The sequence below is a fragment of the Bombina bombina genome, chromosome 1 (assembly GCF_027579735.1).
Source record: "Bombina bombina isolate aBomBom1 chromosome 1, aBomBom1.pri, whole genome shotgun sequence".
Taxonomy (NCBI): Eukaryota; Metazoa; Chordata; class Amphibia; order Anura; family Bombinatoridae; genus Bombina; species Bombina bombina.
The window spans coordinates 1,276,825,984-1,276,850,927 of record NC_069499.1 but is presented as its reverse complement, the minus strand read 5'-3'; the positions used below and the strand labels follow the sequence as shown (position 1 = coordinate 1,276,850,927).

At 37.5% G+C, this 24,944-nt stretch overlaps 1 protein-coding gene across 1 annotated transcript in view; it reads left to right on the top strand.

Moving 5' to 3' along the window:
- The window catches only part of CDH16 (cadherin 16), a 577,454-nt gene that overhangs the window by 272,759 nt on the left and 279,751 nt on the right, over positions 1–24,944 (top strand). The gene's annotated exons all lie outside the window — the stretch shown is intronic.

Here is a 24,944-nt window from a genome sequence, read left to right as displayed (position 1 = left end):
TGTAGATAATTGTAGGTATTTTATTTAAGTAATTTATTGATAGTGTAGTGTTAGGTTTAATTGTAACTTAGGTTAGGATTTATTTTCCAGGTAATTTTGTAATTATTTTAACTAGGTAGCTATTAAATAGTTATTAACTATTTAATAGCTATTGTACCTGGTTAAAATAAATACAAAGTTACCTGTAAAATAAATATTAATCCTAAAATAGCTACAATATAATTATAATTTATATTGTAGCTATATTCGGGTTTATTTTACAGGTAAGTATTTAGCTTTAAATAGGAATAATTTATTTAATAAGAGTTATTTTATTTAGTTAGATTTAAATTATATTTAACTTAGGGGGGTGTTAGTGTTAGGGTTAGACTTAGCTTTAGGGGTTAATACATTTATTATAGTAGCGGCGAGGTCTGGTCGGCATATTAGGGGTTAATAAGTGTAGGTAGGTGTCGGCGACGTTGAGGGGGGCAGATTAGTGGTTAATAAATATAATATAGGGGTCGGCGGTGTTAGGGGCAGCAGATTAGGGGTACATAAGTATAACGTAGGTGGCGGCGGTGTGCGGTCGGCAGATTAGGGGTTAAAAAAATTTAATCGAGTGGGGGCAATGTGGGGGGGCCTCGCTTTAGGGGTACATAGGTAGTTTATGGGTGTTAGTGTACTTTAGAGCACAGTAGTTAAGAGCTTTATGAACCGGCGTTAGCCCAGAAAGCTCTTAACTACTGACTTTTTTCTGCGGCTGGAGTTTTGTCGTTAGATTTCTAACACTCACTTCAGCCACGACTCTAAATACCGGCGTTAGAAAGATCCCATTGAAAAGATAGGATACGCAATTGGCGTAGGGGGATCTGCGGTATGGAAAAGTTGCGGCTGCAAAGTGAGCGTTAGACCCTTTCATGACTGACTCCAAATACCAGCGGGCCGTAAAAACCAGCGTTAGGAGCCTCTAACGCTGGTTTTGACGGCTACCGCCAAACTCTAAATCTAGGCCTAAGCTTACAATAAATAATAAACAAAATTATCAAAAATAAAAACAATTACATCTAATCTAATAGCCCTATAAAAATAAAAAAGTCCCTCCAAAATAACCCCCCCTAGCCTTCAATACCATTGCCCTAAGTTAAACAGTTATTTTAACTGTAAAAAAATACAAAGTCCCCCAACAGTAAAACCCACCACCCAACAACCCCCCAAAATAAAAAACCTAACTCTAAAAAAACCTAAGCTACCCATTGCCCCTAAACGGGCATTTGCATGGGCATTGCCCTTAAAAGACCATTCAGCTCTTTTTCATTGCCCTTAAAAGGGCATTCAGCTCTTTTTTAAAAAGCCCAAAGCCCTAATAAAATAAAAAAAAACACCCAAAAAAAAGAAAAAAAACAACTAACACTAACCCCAGAATATCTACTCACGGTTCCTGAAATCCGGACATCCATCTCCATCCCGGCGGCGAGAAGTCTTTATCCAGGCGGCGATATCTTCATTGATCCTGGGGGCATCTTCTATCTTCATCCCAGCGGCGCGGAATGGACGTTGTTTTACAGGCTAAAATGTTTGCGGCATGGCTATATCGACACGACTCGTAATATGCGTTACTGGCCATCATGCTGTATTTGCCATTTTTTCAGCGTTAAAAGCCGTAACGCAAAACTCGTAATCTTCCTGATACTGACTAAATAAGACAAAGCTGTTAAAGGTTACGAACAGCTGTTTAAATATGTTAACATAGAATGTGTAAGTAATAGTAGGATAAACAGAGAGAGGTACCTCTTAAATTAAAAACAATCAACTCCTTAAGACAGTGGCCTCAAAGTACAGGCCCTAGGGCCATATTTGGCCCTCAGGGTAGTTTAACCTGGCCTTCCCTTGTTTATAAGGTAATTTATTAAATTGTCCCAATCAATTTTTTGATGTTCTATACAGGCACTGACAAGATGAATATAAACACAAACATGCTTTGTCCAGTGTAGACTCCTATTATGCACTGCTTGGATAAATGCCACATTTTATTCAGTTCCAGAATAATCACTTCACTTCACTTAGATAGATATATACTGTGTGTATCTATTGTGGACTACAACTCATACCATGCACTACTACTTGGTTAAATGTCACTTCCAGTTTCTAGTATATCCAGTTCCAGAGCACTCCAGTGGCCCCCATGGGAGAAGAACACTTAGCTAGTGGCCCCCCAGATACAATGAGCTTGATACCCCTGCCTTAAAGGGACACTGAACCAAAAATGTTTATTTTGTGATTCAGATAGAGCATGCAATTTTAAGCAACTTCTCATATTATCAATTTTTCTTCATTCTCTTGCTATCTTTATATTAAAAAGAAGGCATCTAAGCTTTTTTCTTGGTTCAGAACTCTGGACAGCAGTTTTTGATTGGTGGACGAATTTATCCACCAATCAGCAAGGATAACCTAGGTTGTTCAACAAAAATGGGCTGGCATCTAAACTTACATTCTTGCATTTCAAATAAAGATTCCAAGAGAATGAAGAAAATTTGATAATAGGAGTAAATTAGAAAGTTGCTTAAAATGTCATGCTCAATCTGAATCACGAAAGAAAAAAATTGGGTACAGTGTCCCTTTAAGACTAAGAGCAGGAAATGTCCATGGTTCACACAACACTGATGGTAGGAGCTGCAGGAAGATTTGACAATCAAGAAACGGCAGAGCTGTGAGTAGGAGGTTTCCAGACCAGACCGCTGACAGGGAAAGTTGTTCCGGCTCCAAGCAGTGTAGCGGAACTAACACGCTAGGAACTGCAGTAGCAGTGATCTGAATGATTGGTTCAGTAATTAGAAGGAGTTACCCTCTCCGGGAGTTAGGCAAGGTACAGTACTGCTGCACCAACTGAAAGGCAGTCTGTTACAATCGACAAGTGATAGTTGTTGATATCGTATGATAAGCAATAGATAAAAAGCTGATATCCAGTAAGTAGCTTACAGAACAGTCCAGAACTTAACCAGGACAACAAATATAGATTCCAAGGTAGATTCTCAGGAAGCAAATAATCGGCTCAGCACGATGCAAATAGTGTGGCAGACACACCAGGAATGAGCAGGTGTGCAATTAGAGCACAGCAAACAAAATTACCAAGCACAGGTGAGGTGGTGATTTGAACTTAAATAGGCAACAAAACGAAACTGAGGCTAAAACCTCACAGGGAAGTACAGCCAATCAGATGCTGTACTGCACACCTCAAATTTTAAGGTTGTGCTCAAGTACCGAAATAAACAGTTAATCACAAGCACACAACCCTTTTGTCTATGGTTTTAAAACCATAAACGAAAGGGAAACATTGGATTAGCGGATCCAAAGGGCTCACATCTCTATTATTCTGTGTTAATAATGAGGATAGATGAGGTCAAAATTCAGGAGATATTTTTTTCAAACTAGGTGATAACTTTGGAAGACTGAAAGTAGAATCAATAAGGCTTATGTTCAGTAAATCAAGCAAGGCTTAAGCCCATAGGTACAATAATAAAGCAGGTATCAGTCAACATGTGCTATAAGCAGGCTGATATGACTGTCAAGTATTACAGGCAGGTTCATACGGTCGTCAGGTAAGAATAACAAGAAAAACCAAGCAGATTCTGATAACAGGTATTGTTTAAGCAGATGAAATAGGCAGGTCATGAATGGCAAGAAATAAATCTACCAACCAGTAGCAGAAGAGAACAACCATGTGTTTAAGAGATACTTTTTGTTTCCCTAAAGAGTTGGGCTCCAAGGCTGAGTCACAATGCGGGCAGAGGGGAAGTGATATGCTATCAGAAGAGGTGTGCTTGTTCTTTATGGCACCCACCCAGCATGTTATCACTATTATGGGTAACTAACTATAGGTTAGATTACGAGTTTTGCGGTAAGACCAACTCAGTGCTAACTTGCAAGTTATTGTCACCGCTCACCTCCCTATAGCGCTGCTATTACAGGTTTGCATAAAGAAGTGAGCATTGAGCAAAATTGAGCTCCATACCGCACTCCAATACCAGCGCCGCGGTGAGCTGGTTTTACGTGCTCGCGCACGATTTCCCCATAGACATCAATGGGGAGAGCCGGCTGAAAAAAAGTCTAACACCTGCAATAAAGGAGCGTAAAGCTCCGTAACACTGCCCTATTGATTCCTATGGGGAAATAAAAAGTTATGTTTACACCTAACACCCTAACATAAACCCTGGGTCTAAACACCCCTAATCTGCCGCCCCCGACATCGCCAACACCTACAGTACACTTATTCACCCCTAATCTGCCGCCCCCAACACCACCGCCACGTACATTACATTTATTAACCCCTAATCTGCCACCCCTAACATCACCGCCACCTACCTACATTTATTAACCCCTAATCTGCCGCCCCCAAGGTCGCCGCCACTATACTAAAGTTATTAACCCCTAAACCTAACCCTAACACCCCTTACTTTAATATAATTAAAATTAATCTAATAAAAATTTTCTATCATTAACTAAATAATTCCTATTTAAAACTAAATACTTAACTATAAAATAAACCCTAAGCTAGCTACAATATAACTAATAGTTACATTGTAGCTAGCTTAGGTTTTATTGTTATTTCACAGGCAAGTTTGTATTTATTTTAACTAGGTAGACTAGTTATTAAATATTTATTAAGTATTTACTAGCTACCTAGCTAAAATAAATACAAATTTACCTGTAAAATAAAACCTAACCTGTCTTACACTAACACCTAACCTTACACTATAATTAAATAAATTACATTAATTAAATACAATTAACTAAATTACAAAAAATAACAAACACTAATTACACAAAATAAAAAAAGAAATTATCAGATATTTAAACTAATTACACCTAATCTAATAGCCCAATCAGCCAATAGAATGCGAGCTCAATCCTATTGGCTGATTGCATCAGCCAATATGATTTTTTCACCTTTAATTCCGAATTCTATCAACCAATCGGAATTCAAGGGACGCCATCTTTCGCCGTGGAAAGAAGAGGATGCTCCACGCCGGATGTCTTGAAGATGGAGCCACTCCGCGCCGGATGGATGAAGATAGAAGATGCCGTCTGGATGAAGACTTCTGCCGGCTTGGATGAAGACTTCGGCCCGCTTGGATAAAGACTTCTGCCGGCTTCGATGAGGACTTCTGCCGGCTTAGTTGAGGATGGATGTCAGGTCTTCAAAAACTGTAAGAGGATCTTCGGGGGTTAGTGTTAGGTTTTTTAAGGGTTTATTGGGTGGTTTTTATTTTTAGATTAGGGTTTGGGCGGAAAAATAGTTAAATGCCATTTTAAGGGCAATGCCCATCCAAATGCCCTTTTCAGGGCAATGGGGAGCTTAGTTTTTTTTAGTTAGGATTTTATTTGGGGGGTTGGTTGTGTGGGGGTGGGTTTTACTGTTGGGGGGTTGTTTGTATTTTTTTTTACAGGTAAAAGAGCTGATTTCTTTGGGGCAATGCCCAGCAAAAGACCCTTTTAAGGGCTATTGGTAGTTTATTGTAGGCTAGGTTTTTTTTTAGTTTGGGGGGGGGGCTTTTTTATTTTGATAGGGCTATTACATTAGGTTTTAGTTTGTGTACATTTTATTTTGTGTAATTTAGTGTTGTTTTTTTTTGTAATTTAGTTAATTTGATGTAATTAATGTAAATTATTTAATTGTAGTGTAAGGTTAGGTGTTAGTGTAACTCAGGTTAGGTTTTATTTTACAGGTAAATTTGTATTTATTTTAGCTAGGTAGTTAGTAAATAGTTAATAACTATTTACTAACTAGTTTACCTAGTTAAAATAAATACAAACTTAGCTGTGAAATAAAAATAAATCCTAAGATAGATACTTTGGGCCTATCTATCAAGCTCCATATGGAGCTTGAGGGTCCGTGTTTCTGGTGAGCCTGCAGGCTCGCCAGAAACACCAGTTATGAAGCAGCGGTCTAAAGACCGCTACTCCATAACCCTGTCCGCCTGCTCTGATGAGGCGGACAGGAATCGCCGGAATTCAACCCGATCGAGTACGATCAGGTTGATTGACACCCTCCTGCTGGCGGCCGATTGGCCGCGAGTCTGCAGGGGGCGGCGTTGCACCAGCAGCTCACAAGAGCTGCTGGTGCAATGCTGAATACGGAGAGCGTATTGCTCTCCGCATTCAGTGATGTCTGTCGGACCTGATCTGCACTGTCGGATCAGGTCCGACAGACATATGATAAATAGGCCTCAATGTAACTATTAGTTATATTGAAGCTAGCTTAGGGTTTATTTTACAAGTAAGTATTTCATTTTAAATAGGAATTATTAAGTTAATGATAGGAATTTTTTATTAGATTTATTTTAATTATATTAAAGTAGGGGCTGTTAGGGTTAGACTTAGGGTTAGGTTTAGGGGTTTATAACTTTAGTATAGTGTCGGCAACGTTGGGGGCGGCAGATTAGGTGTTAATAAGTGTAGGTAGGTAGCGGCGACATTGGGGGAGGCAGATTATGGGTTAATAACAGTAATGTAGGTTGCAGCGATGTTAGGGACAGCACATTAGGGGTTAATAATATTTAACTAGTGTTTGCGATGTGGGAGTGCGGCGGTTAATATGTTTATTCTAGTGGCGGCGTTGTCTGGATCGGCAGATTAGGGGTTAATAATTTTATTTTAGTGTTTGTGATGCGGGGGGCCTCGGTTTAGGGGTTAATAGGTAGTTTATGGGTGTTAGTGTACTTTTTAGCACTTTAGTTATGAGTTTTATGTTACGGAATTGTAGCATAAAACCCATAACTACTGACTTTCAGTTTACGGTATGGATCTTGATGGTATAGGCTGTACCGTTCACTTTTTGGCCTCCCAGGCAAACTCGTAATACCGGCGCAAAGGACTTTTTGAAAGCTGCGGTAGTTACGTTGCGTTCCGGCCAAAAAAGTGTGCGGTGCAGCTAAACCTGCAAGACTCGTAATACCAGCGGTAGTGAAAAAGAGCCTTAACGCTGCTTTTTCACCCATACCGCAAAACTCGTAATCTAGCCGTATGAGATTCCCAGGAGTACTGGGACACTACAGGGAATATTTCTGAAACTGCAAATGACCCTTGTCATGTAAAAGAGTGTTTGTTAGCTATTTTAATCCTTTAATGGAACTGTTTGTGCTTCTGAGCTGAACATGCATGAGACATTATGTGACCCAAGGGTATTTTCACCACATTACATTAAAGGGACAGTCTACACCAATTGTATTGTTTTAAAATATAGATAATCCCTTTATTACCCATTCCCCATCTTTGCATAACCAAGACAGTTATAATAATATAATTAATATACTTTTAACCTCTGTGATTATCTTGTATCTAAGCCTCTGCAAACTGTTCTTTTGACAGACTTGCAGTCTAGCCAATCAGTGCCTGCTCCCAGATAACTTCACGTGCACGAGCACAGTGTTATCTATATGAAATACGTGAACTAACACCCTCTAGTGGTGAAAAATGGTTAAAATGCAATCTGAAAGAGGTGGGCTTCAAGGTCTAAGAAATTAGCATATGAACCTCCTAGATTAAGCTTTCAACTAAGAATACCAAGAGAACAAAGCAAAATTGGTGATAAAAGTAAATTGGAAAATTGTTTAAAATGACATGCTCTATCTGAATCATGAAAGTTTATTTCGGCCTAGACTGTCCCTTTAAAAATACATATTTACAGGTTCAGCTCAAATAGTGCCAAGCTCTAGCCTCTTTGATGCCCCAGGAGCTGTCTTGGGCCCAAACATTGGAGTGAGCCTTGTATCATGGGTGAGGGTGGGTATGGGAAGGTGCAGTGTGCATCCTGTATTTAGTTTATAAAAAAGTGTTTAGGGTATCAGGAGGTACTAAGGGTGACCCTGACATGATATATTGTTAAGTGGTATAATATAGACATACATTTTATGGGTATTGTGGAAATTAAAGGGACATTCCAGTCAAACTTTAAATACACCTAGATGAATTACATCTTTGAATAGAAACATATTTGCAATAAATATGTATCAGCAAAAATGCTTCTAGTAAAAGCTATCACTGTTTGAATGTTAACATTTCTCTCTGCACATGCACGTGAAGCATAGCTAGATATTCTCAGTACACCAGCATTTTAAATACTGCAGTGACTCAGAGCACTTGTGGGACTTGTAATCATGCCTGCAATTAACAAATTGAGTCATTACCAGATGATACAATCACCTTAGGCTCTCTGAGCAAGTGCTGTGTTTAAAATGCTGGTGCACGGTGCATACTTAAATACACATTTGAACCAGCTATAGCTTTTATTAGAAGTATTTTAGCTAATGCATGTATATTACAAATATGTTTCTATTCTAAACTGAAATGCATCAATGTGGATTCCAATTTTGGCTGGAATGCCCCTTTAATGTGTATTTTGTCATTATTAACTCTTACACTGCCCAAGGCCTCATTCATAAATAACTCCTCCTGTATTGAAACTGCATTTACAGTTTTGTTATGATTTATGTGTTTGTTTATTATTAATAATAAAATACTTTTTCAACAAAAAGTTTTAATATTGTCAGGCCACTTCCCTTTTTGCGCAATATTTCTATCATTGGACAGTCATGGATTTATTTTTAGATTCATATTTATTTTGACTTTAAGACTCTTGATTTAGCATACAGCCTTCAAAGATCTGATATGGTAAATGGCCTTAAAATAAAAAAAAAGGTTCCCCACCTCTAGTCTAGACTGTATTAGGTCATTATGAATGCCAACTTCAGAGTTTATCTATAGGCAGATATTGATAGATATGGTTTAATATATCATATTTTGTCACACATGAAGAATGTAGAGGTCCTCTTAGGGAGTCAGGAAAAAGTTAATATACTAATTGTGACATTGTGACGTAATGCAATATGTTCAACTTATTTATAGATGCAATCATTTCATTAGTAAGTGTATTTTAAAATGCTGTATTCAGTAAATCATGCTATAATTAAATATGACAAGGATTGTTGAATGAAAGCTGTAAATAAGTACTTTCTTAAATAAAAACATTTTTTTTCAGTTTGGATTTTTTTTAAAATGATCAAAAAAAAAGTTACAAACCGCCCAATGTATAGTTATTTAATTGTACAAAGTTCTCTGGGGAAAAAAAGATGCATAGAAAAACAGTATTCACTTTTTTATATAACACCATGCCTAAAAGCAAATAAAAATACAAAAGTAGATTTTTTTTTCAATTATAGTCAAAGAACATAACTAGTTTTGGTTAAAATAAATAAGTAAAATACATAAATGACAGAAGTGGTTTACTAGTGATATATGTAATGGCTAGCTAAGAGAATTTAGGCTTAGATTACAGGAGTACAAGAACAGTGGGAATATTTTAAAAATGCTATTCTAGATGCAACTACACATTGTATTAGTCTTGTTTGTAAAAGTTAAAGAAAACCAAGATGGGGCAAGATTACATATGCAGCGTCACCCGCAAAAGCCGGTGAAGCCGGTTTTCACGCAGTTTTTGTATCATATATACAACGCCGCATATAAATGCTGCACGTATATTTCACCCTTATCCCACAATTTTTACTCCCATAAGGTAACATAGAACCACGTTGCAAATCAGTATCACATATTCAGCACAAGGACTTACTCAGCAAAAATAGAGAAATGTTACTCCATTTTCACCTCACCACACATAGGCAGGTGAGTATGTGAGCACCGTAACCCCTGAAAATAGTAACTAACACCTAACGCATGCACAATATCTATCTACCTGTCAACCGCCATCCCCCCCGCAATAATAACTAATAAACTATATTAACCCCTAATCCGCCAACCCCCACATCGCAAAACAACTAATTAACCTATTAACTCCTAAACCACCATCACCCCACAACACAATATACCTTAATAAACTATTAACCCATAATCCGCCATTCACCCATATCACAATGTACCTATTAAAACTATTAATCCCTAAACTGCCATCCCCCACCAATGCAATAAACACAATAAACGTAATTAACCTATTAACCCCTAGTCCTTCAAACCCACACAACGCAATAATCCTAATAAAACTATTAACCCCTAAACCACCAAACCCACACAATGCAAATAACTAATTAAATTACTAAACCCACTAACCTAACACGCCCTAACCAAACACCCCTACATTAACCCCAATTACCTAAATTGAAAAAAAAATTACAATTAAAATAAAAAGCTAACATTACTTAAAAATTAAAAAAAACAAGATTAAATTAATCTAAAATTACAAAAATAAAAATTTCTAACATTACATAAAATAATAAACCAAATTATCAAAAATGAAAAAAATTAAACCTATTCCTTATGAAAATAAAAAATCCCCCCCAAAATAAAAACACCCCCTAAAAAATACTATGTCCCCCCAACAGTAAAACCCCCCACCCACCAAACCCCCAAAATGGAAAAACATAACACTAAAAAATCCTTAACTAGCTATTGCCCCTAAAGTGGCATTTGTATGGGCATTGCCCTTAAAAGGACATTCAAATCTTTTAGTGCCCTTAGAAGGGCATTCAGCCAATAGGATATCAGTAGCTCTCATCCTATTGGCTGATTTGAAGACTCAAATCAGCCAATAGGAATTCAAGGTACCCCATATTTAAAAGAGTGAAATGAAAGTGAAGTGGATGTCCACGCTCCATGGCTCCGCGGTTGCCGGTCTTCAGTTCCGTGGTCATCGGTCTTCAGTTCCACGCTCCGCTCCGTGCTGGCTTGTTCCTGGAAGAAGTTAGAAGATATCGCCGCTCAGGAACCGTGAGTACCTATCTGGGGCTTTAGACTTAGGCTTTTTTAAAATTTTTGGGGGGTTTGTTTTTTTAGATTAGGGTTTTATTGGGCCTTTAAGGGCAATGGGTAGTTTTTATTTTGGGGGTTTGGTGTGGGGGGGGTTTACTGTTAGAGGGGGGGACAGTATTTTTTAAGGTAAAAGAGCTGTTAACTTAGGGCAATGCCCTACAAAAGGCCATTTTAAGGACTATTGGTAGTTTAGCTTTAGATTAGGGGGTGTTTGTATTTTGGGGGGGGCTTTTTTATTTTCATAGGGATTAGGTTTATTTTTTTATTTTTGATAATTTGATTTATTGATTTAAGTAATGTTAGAATTTTTTATTTTTTGTAATCTTAGATTAATTTTAAGCTTTTATATTTTAATTGTTTGTAATTTAGTATTTTTTAATTTAAGTAATTGGGGTTAATTTAGGGGGTGATAGGTTAGGGGGCTTAGTAATTTAATTAGTTATTTGTGTTGTGTGGGTTTGGTGGTTTAGGGGTTAATAGTTTTATTAGGATTATTGCGTTGTGTGGGTTTGGCGGATTAGGGATTAATAGATTTATAAGGTTTGTTGCGATGTGGGTTAATGGCGAATTAGGGGTTGATAGTTTTAATAGGTACTTTGTGATGTGGGTGAATGGCAGATTAGGGGTTAAAGGGACACTAAACCCCATTATTTTTTCTTTCATGATTCAGATAGAGCATGCAAATTTAAGCAACTTTCTAATTTACTCCTATTATCAATTTTCTTAATTCACTTGTTTTCTTTATTTGAAAAAGAAGGCATCTAAGCAATTTTTTGGTTCAGGACCATGGAAAGCACTTGTTTATTGGTGGGTGAATTTATCCACCAATCCGCAAGAACAACACAGTGTGTTCATCAAAAATAAACCTATTCCTTATGAAAATAAAAAATCCCCCCCAAAATAAAAACACCCCCTAAAAAATACTATGTCCCCCCAACAGTAAAACCCCCCACCCACCAAACCCCCAAAATGGAAAAACATAACACTAAAAAATCCTTAACTAGCTATTGCCCCTAAAGTGGCATTTGTATGGGCATTGCCCTTAAAAGGACATTCAAATCTTTTAGTGCCCTTAGAAGGGCATTCAGCCAATAGGATATCAGTAGCTCTCATCCTATTGGCTGATTTGAATTTGAAGACTCAAATCAGCCAATAGGAATTCAAGGTACCCCATATTTAAAAGAGTGAAATGAAAGTGAAGTGGATGTCCACGCTCCATGGCTCCGCGGTTGCCGGTCTTCAGTTCCGTGGTCATCGGTCTTCAGTTCCACGCTCCGCTCCGTGCTGGCTTGTTCCTGGAAGAAGTTAGAAGATATCGCCGCTCAGGAACCGTGAGTACCTATCTGGGGCTTTAGACTTAGGCTTTTTTAAAATTTTTGGGGGGTTTGTTTTTTTAGATTAGGGTTTTATTGGGCCTTTAAGGGCAATGGGTAGTTTTTATTTTGGGGGTTTGGTGTGGGGGGGGGGGTTACTGTTAGAGGGGGGGACAGTATTTTTTAAGGTAAAAGAGCTGTTAACTTAGGGCAATGCCCTACAAAAGGCCATTTTAAGGACTATTGGTAGTTTAGCTTTAGATTAGGGGGTGTTTGTATTTGGGGGGGGCTTTTTTATTTTCATAGGGATTAGGTTTATTTTTTTATTTTTGATAATTTGATTTATTGATTTAAGTAATGTTAGAATTTTTTATTTTTTGTAATCTTAGATTAATTTTAAGCTTTTATATTTTAATTGTTTGTAATTTAGTATTTTTTAATTTAAGTAATTGGGGTTAATTTAGGGGGTGATAGGTTAGGGGGCTTAGTAATTTAATTAGTTATTTGTGTTGTGTGGGTTTGGTGGTTTAGGGGTTAATAGTTTTATTAGGATTATTGCGTTGTGTGGGTTTGGCGGATTAGGGATTAATAGATTTATAAGGTTTGTTGCGATGTGGGTTAATGGCGAATTAGGGGTTGATAGTTTTAATAGGTACTTTGCGATGTGGGTGAATGGCAGATTAGGGGTTAAAGGGACACTGAACCCCATTATTTTTTCTTTCATGATTCAGATAGAGCATGCAAATTTAAGCAACTTTCTAATTTACTCCTATTATCAATTTTCTTCATTCTCTTGTTTTCTTTATTTGAAAAAGAAGGCATCTAAGCAATTTTTTGGTTCAGGACCATGGAAAGCACTTGTTTATTGGTGGGTGAATTTATCCACCAATCCGCAAGAACAACACAGTGTGTTCATCAAAAATGGGCCGGCATCTAAATTTACATTCTTGCATTTCATATAAAGATACCAAGAGAATGAAGAAAATTTGATAATAGGAGTAAATTAGAAAGTTGCTTAAAATTGCATGCTCTATCTGAATCGCAAAAGAAAAAAATTGGGTTCAGTGTCCCTTTAATACGTTTATTAGGTAGTTTGCGATGTTGGAGTTGGCGGATTTAGGAGTTAATACTTTTAGATTGCAATGTGGGTGAATGGCGGATTAGGGGTTAATAGTTTAATTAGGCATATTGTGTTGTGGGGGGTTCTCTGTTTAGGAGTTAATACTTTTATTATTAGTTCCGATGATGGTTTGCTGGCGGATATAGGGGTTTTATGTGTTGGGTTTATTTTTGGGAGGCGGGTTAGACTTTTACAGAAGATTTTACTTCTTTTTTTTCTTAGGCGCTGGCAGTTTCTAACGTGCCATAAGTCACTGGCGACTCCAGAAATGTGTATTTACGCTCATTTCTGAACATCGCTAGTTTATCTGACTTACGGCACTTTCTGAACTGCTGGCGCCGTATATGTAATACCCCAATGTGCGAGGTGAAATTACAGGCGGCGCGGGTTTCAGCAGTTACGCTGAAGCCTGCACCACATATGTAATATCGCCCATGGTTTTCAAGTAGCACATGCAGTTAAGACAAAAAAAGACAATCTATAAAAAATTCAAACTCACTGGCTCAGAAGAGGATAAGGAAAAATGGAGAACCCATCAAAAGATGACAAAGCAGTTATATAGATGTTGTGAGGTGAAGCGCTTAGGGAAAGCCTCTGTCGCTCTGATACACGGGTGTACTAGCCCACCCTGAAGGAAAGAGATGCAGAAAAGAAATTGTGTAGGGAGCGCCAAAGAGGCTGTGTTCTATAAAAACAATAATTTATTACAACGGTATACGCATAAAATATCTATAGATCCCTGTTTATAGGATCATATACGAGAATGGATTAAACAATAAAATGAACAAAATACGTCAAAATAAGTAAAATATAATGTAAAAAGCTCCCTAAAAGGGAATAACTCAGTCTAGGCTCTGTAAGGTGAACCTTATGAGAAAAAAAGTTACTGATTGGAGCTCCACTCAAAGTCCTCATGACAAAGCAGTTATTTAGAAAGGCTAAAGCTGATGCAGAAGAGAAAATAGCACAATCTGTAAAAAGCGGTGACAAAACCTTCTTTAGATATATCAGTGAAAAGAGAAAAACTAATAGAGGGATAGTTAGACTCGAGAATGATGATAGAGTAGTGGAAAAAGATAAACAAATAGCAAACTGTTTACAACAGATGGTGAGATTCTATTAAGGGATGTTACTGTAAATGATAATGTGAGTAGTACTTTTCTTTTTACAGCGGAAAAGGTTTCAAGGGCTTTATAAAAAATAAAAATAAGTCATAATGACATAGAAAGAGGCTTGCGACGGGCTGGCGAAGCGCTGGAGCGACTTTCAAGACGAAGAGGTATTTCTACAAATATGGTGCAATGTAAAGTTTCATCAATGAAAGTGCCCCTGTATTTAATAGTATTTTTAAAAACTGGGCACTACTTGATAAAACTTTACATTCACTTTAAGTTGCGGCTGCAGCTTAGGAGCGCCTTTGCTACAGGCTCACATGAGCGAGCCTACAGCTGATAGTAAAAGTGGTGGTAAAATCTAGTATTTCAAAAATGCTTTAGCGCTAACCCTAAGTGCCACCAGTAACTCACAGAACAGCTCAGTTTTTTCAATGAGATGATGTTTCAACTTCTTAGCCAATAGCTATGCTTGCCCCTCAGAAATTATGCCATAGTCTAGAACGGTTATTGGCTAAGAGGTGGAAACATCACCTCATTGAAAAACTGAGCCCGACAGTGGGCGGCCGAAGGTTAGCGCTGAATCCACGGTTAAAGAAAGGTATCTATTTATCAAGTTCTTTTTTAACTGATGAATGAAGATTAACTTTATTTTTAGTGATGGTAAATCTTATCGTTTTTTAAATGCTAGAATTTGCCATCACTTTAAGGAGCAGCATCCATCAGACTGTTGCTTTCTAATTTATATGCTAGCTGTGAGCTGGCAGATTAAAATCACTCCAGACAAGTCTGACTGGGGTGACTGAAAAAACAGCTGCTTGTGCAATGTGAAATGCGGGAAGCCTACAGCTGCCCACTCGCTTTAATGCTGGGCAGACTTTAATAAATGAGGGCCAATATGTGTAACAGATTTGCACACATATCAAAAAACAAAACACCTTACTGTCTTAAATAATTAGCTAAGCTGCATTAGTTCCACTGTACATTATATTGACTGTGTTACATTGTCACCTGCCACTGTCAGACTTAGGCCAGGCACTTCAGAGCATAAAATATTTCTTTAACATTTCCATGTGCATGAAACAGTATAAAATATAAACTGTTTTAATAGGTCCATGCAGTGATCACATTTTTCACCCTTTTATAGATTGTGTAGCATAATGTAACACATTTTGTTTCTCTTTAACAATATGATCTACAACAAATTCCGCTGTCCACCGCAATATAATTTGTTAGTGCTTATTAAATGGAAGCTAAAAATAAAATATCTCTCTATTCCGGATCTTCATTTGTACTGTTTCCCAAATACATATTAAACTGTCCAAATACATATCCTTGTTTTATATATCCTACTATCATTAGATCGTTTCCATGTTAAGTTCTGATTTAATGATTTATAAATCAAAGAGATTTTATTTAGCTCATCAAATGTATTATAGCATACTATGCGAACTGTCGCTGGAAACTGTGTACATTAGCCTCTGTGGTATCTGGATTCTCAAACCTCTAAAATGCAGTAATGTGTTTCATCGCAAGATGAAATGAGGCTGCTAGCCCACAATTAAGTAGCATATCATTTAGAGAACCTAATATTTGCGGTGTGTTTAATACAAAAACTAAATCACTTGAAGTAAAAGGGGAAAGAGAATGTGTGCAATTTGGATCTTATTAAAAAAGCTTCAGAAGCATGAAATGGAGAAAGAATTCCATGCATTTTATTGCTTGCGGAATAAATAGATCTATTTTAAAATAAAACACTGTTATTTAAAAATAGCATCATATAAAACTGTGGAAAATTGCCACCTTTTAACTGGTATGTGGCATTGGTGTCCACAGCTCTTAGATCTGACGTGTAAAGTGATATAAGGCATGAAATAAACTACTTAATCTTAAATACTGTACTATAAATATGTCTATACTTGTACATGTTTTTTTTCTTTAAAAATTTATAATTAATTGACTACTGAGCAAAATCACAATATTTTTCATAAAAAAAATTGTCTCTAATCTATTGTGTCTCCAATCTCCAAAAATGTAGTAATGTTTGTGACTGTAAATTCTCACACTCAATGTATATGTTTGTATGAGGTCTGATCCGAGGTCTGATGTGAATGAGGGACTGAATTAGTTTGGCATGGGACTGACAGGAGGTGTAAGGCCCTGTGGTATAGTGTGAGGTATTATTTATGTGTGGGGCTGACTGAGGCCCTTATATTCAAAGGATTTTTTATTTTGGAGAGAAATTGTAGTTCAGACTTCACAGGGGCTGAACTCACTGAATGTTCAAAACAGAAAGGGTGGAACTCTCCAGCACTGCAAGATCTCTCTCATTTATGTATGTGAAGGAGGTCAAGCCCAGTGCACTGTAACACTGTATTATATGAAAGTTTGTTACACTTGTACTTTGTGCTTTGTATTTTATATTATAATAGATTTCAGATTGGGTCCTTTCAGTATCATTGCATTTAAGCTATGCACTATCTTGTTTAAATTTAAATACATTTAGATTTAGATCTAGTAGAGATTTTACAAATTCTGATTATGTTTTGGAAGTTTCTGTATTACTTTGACAAATTAGGATCATACTTTGTATATTTTTGTAAACCTTTTACAGATTACATTGCACTTTGTATTTGCTGCATTCATTGCAAACTAAGGCCTAGATTTGGAGTTCGGCGGTAGCCGTCAAAACCAGCGTTAGAGGCTCCTAACGCTGGTTTTGGCCGCCCGCTGGTATTTGGGGCTCCATGTACTAAGCAGTCAGCGAGCTACCCGCAACAAATCTCGCGTCAAAACTCGCAAACTGATATGTACAAAGCCGTCAATTATGTTAAAACTCGCATCTTTAAAATTGCGAGCGTACTTATCCGCCAAACCTCGCTACCGCTCCATTTTTCACTGTAATTAGACACATTTGACCACCAACTCGCCAAAAAACGAATGTACTAAAAAATCTATTTGTCCGCTCGCTACAATTTCCGCTCCCACCTCGCTATTTTTGCCTCGCCACCTTTTAGGTGGCGGGCAAGGTACAAAACAATAGGAAAGTCAATCTGGACGCCAGTCTAGACATATATAAAAGGCAGTAATATCAGCATTGTACTTACAGCATAACTGGCGTCTAATTTGTCTCTCATTTCCATGTACATAAATTGCGCCCAATTTGTCGACTGTAAATAAAGAGTAATCTATTTAAATTTGTATTGTATAGTTGTCAATCTTTATAATTATTTTTATATTAATATTTATATATTATCAGATCCAGATGAAGCCATATCCAAATTGTAAATAAATATTACAAAAATAACGCTCTGTTATCACTCTTCAAAAAATTTTGAACAATAATAAAGTTGTTTAGATAAGTTGAACTTTTATAGGAGCAAAATTCTATTCCCGCGACTACTATGATGTTCGTGACACCTTGCATGTCACGTGTTAATAATTGGCCAGACAATTCAACTGAAAGTTAAGTACCATCAGCTTAGTCGCGGCGAGCGAGGCGTCAAATTTATCAACAATCCGCAACTGCTCGCGGCGGGCTAGACTTGTCTATTTATTGGGGGAATATTAGTACATAGCGACAGCGGACACCATTTCGCCCGCGGCGAGTAACGGCGAGTTTATCCGCGTCTACAATGACGGATGAATTGACGGCTTAGTACATGGAGCCCTTGGAGTCAGTGATTAAAGGGTCTAACGCTCACTTTGCAGCCGCGACTTTTCCATACCGCAGATCCCCCTACGCCATTTGCGTAGCCTATCTTTTCAATGGGATCTTTCTAACGCTGGTATTTAGAGTAGTTTCTGAAGTGAGCGTTAGAGCTCTAACGACAAAATTCCAGCCGCCTGAAAATAGCAGGAGTTAAGAGCTTTCTGGCTAACGCCGGTTCATAAAGCTCTTAACTACTGTACCCTAAAGTACACTAACACCCATAAACTACCTAGGTACCCCTAAACCGAGCTCCCCCCACATCGCCGCCACTCGATTAAAATTTTTAACCCCTAATCTGCCGACCGCCACCTACGTTATACTTATGTACCCCTAATCTGCTGCCCCTAACCCCTCCGACCCCTGTATTACATTTATTAACCCCTAACCTGCCCCCCACAACGTCGCCGCCAGCTACTTAAAATAATTAACCCCTAATCTTCCGACCGCAAAGCGCCGCCACCTACGTTATCCCTATGTACCCCTAATCTGCTACCCCTAACACCGCCGACCCCTATATTATATTTATTAACCCCTAATCTGCCCCCCTCAACGTCGCCGACACCTGCCTACACTTATTAACCCCTAATCTGCCGAGCGGACCTGAGCGCTACTATAATAAAGTTATTAACCCCTAACCCGCCTCACTAACCCTATCATAAATAGTATTAACCCCTAATCTGCCCTCCCTAACATCGCCGACACCTACCTTCAATTATTAACCCCTAATCTGCCGAGCGGACCTCACCGCTACTATAATAAATGTATTAACCCCTAAAGCTAAGTCTAACCCTAATACTAACACCCCCCTAAATTAAATATAATTTACATCTAACGAAATTAATTAACTCTTATTAAATAACTTATTCCTATTTAAAGCTAAATACTTACCTGTAAAATAAATCCTAATATAGCTACAATATAAATTATAATTATATTATAGCTATTTTAGGATTAATATTTATTTTACAGGCAACTTTTTAATTATTTTAACCAGGTACAATAGCTATTAAATAGTTAAGAACTATTTAATAGTTACCTAGTTAAAATAATAACAAATTTACCTGTAAAATAAATCCTAACCTAAGATATAATTAAACCTAACACTACCCTATCAATAAATTAATTAAATAAACTACCTACAATTACCTACAATTAACCTAACACTACACTATCAATAAATTAATTAAACACAATTCCTACAAATAAATACAATTAACTAAACTATCTAAAGTACAAAAAATAAAAAAGAACTAATTTACAAAAAATAATAAAATATTTACAAACATAAGAAAAATATTACAACAATTTTAAACTAATTACACCTACTCTAAGCCCCCTAATAAAATAACAAAGCCCCCCAAAATAAAAAATTCCCTACCCTATTCTAAATTAAAAAAGTTACAAGCTCTTTTACCTTACCAGCCCTGAACAGGGCCCTTTGCGGGGCATGCCCCAAGGATTTCAGCTCTTTTGCCTGTAAAAAAAAACATACCATACCCCCCCCAACATTACAACCCACCACCCACATACCCCTAATCTAACCCAAACCCCCCTTAAATAAACCTAACACTAAGCCCCTGAAGATCTTCCTACCTTGTCTTCACCATACCAGGTTCACCGATCCGTCCTGGCTCCAACATCTTCATCCAACCCAAGTGGGGGTTGGCGATCCATCATCCGGTGCTGAAGAGGTCCAGAAGAGGCTCCAAAGTCTTCCTCCTATCCGGCAAGAAGAGGACATCCGGACCGGCAAACATCTTCTCCAAGCGGCATCTTCAATCTTCTTCCATCCGGTACGGAGCGGGTCCATCTTGAAGCAGGCGACGCGGATCCATCCTCTTCTTCCGTTGTCTCCCGACGAATGACGGTTCCTTTAAGGGACGTCATCCAAGATGGCGTCCCTCGAATTCCGATTGGCTGATAGGATTCTATCAGCCAATCGGAATTAAGGTAGGAATATTCTGATTGGCTGATGGAATCAGCCAATCAGAATCAAGTTCAATCCGATTGGCTGATCCAATCAGCCAATCAGATTGAGCTCGCATTCTATTGGCTGTTCCGATCAGCCAATAGAATGCGAGCTCAATCTGATTGGCTGATTGGATCAGCCAATCGGATTGAACTTGATTCTGATTGGCTGATTCCATCAGCCAATCAGAAAATTCCTACCTTAATTCCAATTGGCTGATAGAATCCTATCAGCCAATCGGAATTCGAGGGACGCCATCTTGGATGACGTCCCTTAAAGGAACCGTCATTCGTCGGGAGACAACGGAAGAAGAGGATGGATCCGCGTCGCCTGCTTCAAGATGGACCCGCTCCGCACCGGATGGAAGAAGATTGAAGATGCCGCTTGGAGAAGATGTTTGCCGGTCCGGATGTCCTCTTCTTGCCGGATAGGAGGAAGACTTTGGAGCCTCTTCTGGACCTCTTCAGCACCGGATGATGGATCGCCAACCCCCGCTTGGGTTGGATGAAGATGTTGGAGCCAGGACGGATCGGTGAACCTGGTATGGTGAAGACAAGGTAGGAAGATCTTCAGGGGCTTAGTGTTAGGGTTATTTAAGGGGGGTTTGGGTTAGATTAGGGGTATGTGGGTGGTGGGTTGTAATGTTGGGGGGGGGTATGGTATGTTTTTTTTTACAGGCAAAAGAGCTGAAATCCTTGGGGCATGCCCCGCAAAGGGCCCTGTTCAGGGCTGGTAAGGTAAAAGAGCTTGTAACTTTTTTAATTTAGAATAGGGTAGGGAATATTTTATTTTGGGGGGCTTTGTTATTTTATTAGGGGGCTTAGAGTAGGTGTAATTAGTTTAAAATTGTTGTAATATTTTTCTTATGTTTGTAAATATTTTATTATTTTTTGTAACTTAGTTCTTTTTTATTTTTTGTACTTTAGATAGTTTAGTTAATTGTATTTATTTGTAGGAATTGTGTTTAATTAATTTATTGATAGTGTAGTGGTAGGTTAATTGTAGGTAATTGTAGGTAGTTTATTTAATTAATTTATTGATAGGGTAGTGTTAGGTTTAATTATATCTTAGGTTAGGATTTATTTTACAGGTACATTTGTTATTATTTTAACTAGGTAACTATTAAATAGTTCTTAACTATTTAATAGCTATTGTACCTGGTTAAAATAATTAAAAAGTTGCCTGTAAAATAAATATTAATCCTAAAATAGCTATAATATAATTATAATTTATATTGTAGCTATATTAGGATTTATTTTACAGGTAAGTATTTAGCTTTAAATAGGAATAAGTTATTTAATAAGAGTTAATTAATTTCGTTAGATGTAAATTATATTTAACTTAGGGGGGTGTTAGTATTAGGTTTAGACTTAGCTTTAGGGGTTAATCCATTTATTATAGTAGCGGTGAGGTCCGCTCGGCAGATTAGGGGTTAATAATTGAAGTTAGGTGTCGGCGATGTTAGGGAGGGCAGATTAGAGGTTAATACTATTTATGATAGGGTTAGTGAGGCGGATTAGGGGTTAATAACTTTATTATAGTAGCGCTCAGGTCCGCTCGGCAGATTAGGAGTTAATAAGTGTAGGCAGGTGTCAGCGACATTGAGGGGGGCAGATTAGGGGTTAATAAATATAATATAGGGGTCGGCGATGTTAGGGCAGCAGATTAGGGGTACATAGGGATAACGTAGGTTGCGGCGGTGTACGGAGCGGCAGATTAGGGGTTAAAAAAATATGCAGGTGTCAGCGATAGCGGGGGCGGCAGATTAGGGGTTAATAAGTGTAAGGTTAGGGGTGTTTAGACTCGGGGTACATGTTAGAGTGTTAGGTGCAGACGTAGGAAGTGTTTCCCCATAGGAAACAATGGGGCTGCGTTAGGAGCTGAACGCTGCTTTTTTGCAGGTGTTAGGTTTTTTTTCAGCTCAAACAGCCCCATTGTTTCCTATGGGAGAATCGTGCACGAGCACGTTTTTGAGGCCGGCCGCGTCCGTAAGCAACTCTGGTATCGAGAGTTGCATTTGCGGTAAAAATGCTCTACGCTCCTTTTTTGGAGCCTAACGCAGCATTTGTTTGAACTCTCGATACCAGAGTTAAATTTATGGTGCGGCCAGAAAAAAGCCTGCGGAGCGTTAACAGCCCTTTTACCGCCGAACTCCAAATCTAGGCCTAAAAGTGACAGTTTTAGAAAGTGGGAGGGACAGGGCATCTCCCTGGGCTGAATGGGTAAGTTGCCAGGGTATGTCTGAAGCTCTCTCACAAGTCTTGTAAAATTGTGTAAGCAGTTTACACAAGCTGATCTCACTAATTTATCTCACCAGCTGTACGCAGGTGAAGTTTGCTCATGATTCACAATACACTTATTTTAACTAACAGAAAAGTAATACATACTAAAATATAGATAACAGCAAGGTAAGTTGTAGTGAAAACATTTCAGTTTAATTTTTAATTGCTGCAAACTGAGCTTTTATATCAGCCCCAGTTGTTCTTCAGTTACCTTCTCTCTCTCATGTGACATTTTAAATCCCAGAGAGCTTTATTACTTTCTATGGAAGGCATCTGTAACCTCTATAGGACTTCCAGGTCCCCTCCCCATTTCTTAGAAAATACAGTGAGTTCAGCCCCTGTAAAGTCTGCACTATAATGTCTCTTTAAACTAGAAAATGTTTTATTATCTGACCCATAGAGAGTAATGAAGTTCTCTGGGAAACTGAAGCAGAGTTTTTCAGTTTTAATTTAAATAGATGAAATGCAGAGTGCAATATAACTCATAAAAATAAAAGTATGAGACTTATTTGTTAAAGTTACTCAGAAACTGTGAAGGAATAATCAGAATTTGTAAAATCGCAATCCTAAATACACTGCTGCATGCAAAATAAAATACAAAATAGAAAGTGTAAAGTTTAAATGTAATAAAAGTTAATCGGAAGTGTAAAGTGCTATAAAATAGAAAGCACAAAGTGTAAATGCAGCAGAAGTTGAACTCTCGTGTCATGAGGTGCTATTTTGCACTTAGCTTGCCTCTCCTTCATATACATAAATTCATGGAATGCCCCTTGGAGAAGTATAGCAAAATCTGCATTTTGAAAATTTCACTAGGGATCTAGTAGTGCTGGAGGATCATTTTAGATCATATCACCTGTGCATAGAGGTTTTAAACACAAGGCTCTGAGTGAGGAGCTGCAGGCTCAGAGGTCTTGTTTGATGTGATTATGTAGCTGATAGAATAGCTGATGTGCTAGGGGTCTGATCTTAGATCTGATTTAGCTATGGGCTGTCAAGGGGGCATGTCCAGGTAGCTGTTCTTATGGTTATTTCCATAATACCTATTCTTTGTTAAAGACTGGCACTTATAGACACCTCATAGTATTTCACGGCACTACTGTATCAGTATTTATCATGCATGCAACATTCACATTTATTTATTTATATCCATGAGTAGTCATTGGAGCCAAAAAGATCAACTAAGAATTATCTAGTCCCTGCCTAAATATGGAAAACCACTGAAGCCATTAAATTTGTGATTCTCAGCCCTATGTAATGAAGCTAAGTATTGTTTTTCAATATCTTTTTACAGGAAATAGATTTTGAGCAGGTGAATACATCCTGATTGTCCAACGCAAAAAATAGGGCACCATTATCTGGGATGAAATACAGTCCCAGCTCCACAGCCACTGTTTATACAAAGGTTTGAAATGTGAATGAGGCGCCAGTTTTTACCCATTAGTAGACCACAGCTTCCATTTGTAATAACAGATTTAGTGGTTTATATTGTGAAAATAGTATATGGAAACTTCTTGAGATTTTTGCATTGAAGACTATAAGATATTACCATAACTCAGAAAAATGTAAGCAAATCGGTCTGGTAGTTTTTAAGGGAAATAGGGTAGTCAATGTTAAGAGTGTTCTTTTATGTGTGTAAAAAAAACTTTTGGACAGACTTCCAGCTAAACTGCTTAGTTTGAAATATTTCAGCAATATGGCTTTAAAAAAAAACAAAGCAAGAGTATTCAACATAAGAACTCCTATAACAAGCGAGAAAACAAGTTTCCACAAAATTTTATAATGAAATTCAAATTATATGACAAAAAAATTAAAGGGAAATGAAACCCAAAATGTTTCTTTCATTATTCAGATAAATAATACCATTTTAAATGACATTTAACTTTACATCTATGATCTAATTTGATTCATTCTTTAGATTATATGCTTTTCGAGAAAGGATATCAAGAAAATGAAGCAAATTAGATAATAGAAATAAAGTGGAATATTGTTTAAAATTGCAGGTTCTTTCTAAATCATGAAAGAAAAAAAATGTGTTTCATGTCCCTTTAACTAGTCAGAAAAATACTTTGGTTGCAGCCTCATTTTCATTTATGTGATGAGATTTCATTTTAAAGTTTCCAAATTTCTTATTTTTCTTATCGTTGCTTTCCTTTGAGCTGACAGTATTGTGCGGACGTGTATTGTAGTGCGCCGTGCAGCAGAGCAAAGAGAGGACAGTGCCATATAAGTCTCTGTCGTAACTACCCCAACTGCCATTATAGTGAAAGCAGCCATACACAATACATTAACAAATGAAAATGTATGGAATATGGACTTTTTCATGTATCACACAATATTATTCTTTTGATTTTTTTTAACTATTTAAGAATGTGAAATCTATTCTTAGCTTGTGAAACATAGGAAAACAGGACTACTCCTGCTTAAAATGCATACTTGAATGAGAATGCAATCATTTTGCAAAACAATTAAAGAAGCAATTTCCATGTAATACCTTTAATTGTTAACTAATAGAAAACATGGAATATAAATGCAAGTTTTGAGGACACTGAGGTCCCTTTGTGTATCCTTCATATGGTAGAAATATTAAGGCCTAAATTACTATTGGAGCATTACTGATTGCACAAGGTGCGCTATTTCAC